We start from the raw sequence: 3,745 nt of genomic DNA on the forward strand, positions 1-3,745 counted from the left end.
GATTTTCGTGCCGCCGTCGACGCAGCGCGCCAACTAGGACACACAGGCGCAATGGGCGCGCCGCCGCCCGCCTCGGGCTCTGTCGTCCGCGCGCGAAACCGGGTCACACCTATATGTACCGCAGCTGTACCGTGTTCACCGCGCCACCACCCGACCACCCTAGCTGCCGTATAGGGGTGTTTTAGCAACCCCGCCGCCGCCACGTCACCCGCAGTCCAACGCCTCGACCACGCCGAGCCACCCTCTCGTCCACGCACACAGTCCTCCCCCCCCCCCCGTCTGCCGTCCTTACCACCACCCCTCCATCACCCCGAATTGGGGTAGTAGTGGTGTTTGCGCGAGCGCGTGGCGTATACGTATCGCGTCCGCGTATATATACAGCCGCCGGTATACATACGCTGTTATTATATGTACAGAGTGATTCGCCGAGCACGTTCTGCAGAACCCCCTCCCCCGTTACTTTTATCCACGACCGACAACTATATACACTTACACATTTTTAGACTTTATTATATTTTGATTTTCGGAACTTTCAAGTACCCAGTATAGAAGTTTCATAGTACATCCCCTTCAAGACCATAATAATATAATTATGTTCGAAAACTTTGGTTTTTTTATACCGTTTAAGGAGCTTCCCATATTATATGGTTTCCAAGTGAGAACCACCCCCTTTTACTGTTAAGCAAATAATTAATTTGAAAATCTTTACGAGTATCAATCGAAATTATAGAACTAATAGTTACTACAAAAGTGTTGAGCTGTAAACCTCGCGTTCTTCGGATAACATCCATGATAAATGTCTTATGTAGAATTTAAAACAGATTTTAATATTTATTCAAGTACTCGCTATAATATGTTTGGACAATATTTACAAATTATAAAATGTTAAAAATTAATATTTATTAGTAGTTTATATTACAAATTAGTAGTTATAACTTTCATCGCACAGCCATCTTATCTTAAAATATATCATCTACTATAAATGCTGTGGTGCTCGGGTAAAAGGTCTTATGTTCAAAATATATTTTTTTAACTGTGCATAAAGACTTATATTGTGATTTAAACCATTATGACCAATATTTTCAATAAAGGCACTTTTTACACATTCGTATTATGACACATTGGCTAGGGATAGGACTTAGTTCTTTTTACACACAAAAAGAACATTTTATTTTCTTTTATGTATTTTAATCCCATTTTTGCAATTTTTGGACTTAAGACATTATACCCGAGCACCACAGAATTATCCTTAGTATATAGTTATGAATTTTAGTTCATAAAGGTTATTTTAACTTAGAAACTACTCGTTTGAATTTTGATTTAAATTCATCAGAATATCCAAAAATTAAATGAGCTTAGCAATGTACAATAAGAAACGATGTTTTTCATTTGAAAAAAAAATACATTATGAAAGCTGGCCATTCCTCAAATGAAACAACAAATATGAGTATTCAAAAAATGTAGTCTATAGAATCTAAGTATACTTAAAAATTTTAATTCCTGCACATTAAAGTGGACAATGTGATTGAGAACTTGCTTGGTGAATCGCTCTGTATATTGTTAGTATACAGAGTGATCTGTATAATAATATATATAATGTGCACACACATATTGACGTTAATGCAGTCGCGCGTTATTTCTAAGTGATAAGCAATGCGGGTGGATTTGAATTATATTTTTTAAAATTAATATTATTGTTCAAAAATAATTCAAGAATTCAATTTGTTAATGTGGGGAGGTGAATCTTCCATAATATGAAAATTAATTGTAGAGTAAAATTATAATCCTATCCTATCGTTTGACGAGCTTTAAATATGCCACATTTCCACTGCATTAGTTTTACTATTGAATATTAGTATGCTAGCTACGTCATAACTCATCTGCATGAGCCGATAGTATATTTAAGTTATTTTATTAGTAACCTTTTCATGTAGGAATAATAAATAAATTTATCGGGATGTTCCGTACCCATTTAGGTATTAGAGATAATAATGTAAATTCGTCAATATTTGCATACAAAGTTTAAATAACTGTAGCTCAAATAGTTAAATTCAATTATCAGTTTTCAAAGGTGTTTACAAGTTTATCGTTAAATGTGTGATGTATAGGTTAGGCCGGTTAGGGTATAATATTATATATATCACAGTGCAGTGTTACGTTTATTACCTAATAGGTATTAGATATAATAATATTATTGTATTATGGATTATAATTTTAAAAGTAACCATAATAATATAATCTGTGCAGTTTTTAATATAAATTTGTTTTCATATTCTATAAATTGAGTCTAATGCATATTTAATTACTTTAGCCAAATGTGTATATTGTGCAATCAGTTATAAATGGTTATACTAGAGTTGTTAATGACAATTCTAAACAGTAAGACATGTATATATTTTTATAAAACAATAATTTACTAATAAAATGTGACGCAACTCATGATTTCACTACATTAGTACAACTATAGTACCTACTATTATAGTTTATAACTTAATATAACAAATATACCTTCTAAAATCTAAATTTTAGGGACATATAGACAACAGGCTTGAAGTCACAGAGGACAGAGCAGATTCTTATACAGTAGAAGCCGCTTATTAGAAACACGGATTATTGATACAATCGCATTATTGAAACAAAATGTACCAGGACGGATCGCCCGTATATTATATCTAACAAATTATTAGTAACAGCTTATTAGAAACAATCGGTTAATTGACACATTTCACTTTGGTCCCAAAGTGTTTCTAATAAGCGGCTTCTACTGTATTAATTTTGACTACCTATCTTAATATATATAATATTATTGAATACTATAGATCACTCACTGTAGTACAAAAATGCGTTACGCTAACCGCTAAGTCTATGTTATTTAATATGGTGTTATTATCCAGAACTGACTAGGCTAATACTAATATTTTAATAAGTATTTAGTACCTACTGGTATTGGGATTGGCTTAATTACTATAATTATTGTATAAATATGGTTTAAATCAGTTATTACATTAATTTATTAATTATATATCTTCTGATAGCATTTAATTCAAAATTGTTGATAAAAAAAAAAATAGATCATATACTTATACCTATATGATCGAAGGGACCAAAAGAGCTGATAAGGTATTAATTACAATTTAGATAGTCACAACATAATTGTTTATAATATTATTATAGTTGTATTAAAAACGAAAATGCAAATAATTTATGCAAGTGTGTAGTTCATTGAATTGAGTTAGTTCTACAAAATATTTTGGTATATTCATTGATGAGAATTTGTTATTATAGAAATATATCTACTTAATATATCTTTTTAAAATATGTACCTACCTACTTAGTTTTTTTCAATAGTTTTTAATTGTACAAACAATTAATTATTTATGTTAGTTATAATAATTTACTTATATGATTATATTATTTAACATCATTTGTATACATTACCTATTATTTTCTCTAAGCTTAAGTTTAAGTTACATTATGTAGCGCAATTAGTTACTTATATTTACACCGATTATATTCTCTCTCCTCAAGCACAGCCATTATAGATGTTTCATGAGATGTTATATTTTTAATTGTTATAATATTATGCTGCACCTATAAACGTAAATAACAATAAAAATGCATTATTATTGGTTGTGATGGTAGTTAACGTTAAATCATATTTTAGATTCTGAGTGGAACGATGAATGTATTGATTTTACAATGATGTGTGTTTTTTTTTTATTTTTTTTTTGTGTCTGTCCACCCC

Source organism: Acyrthosiphon pisum, chromosome A1, assembly GCF_005508785.2.
Source record: "Acyrthosiphon pisum isolate AL4f chromosome A1, pea_aphid_22Mar2018_4r6ur, whole genome shotgun sequence".
Taxonomy (NCBI): Eukaryota; Metazoa; Arthropoda; class Insecta; order Hemiptera; family Aphididae; genus Acyrthosiphon; species Acyrthosiphon pisum.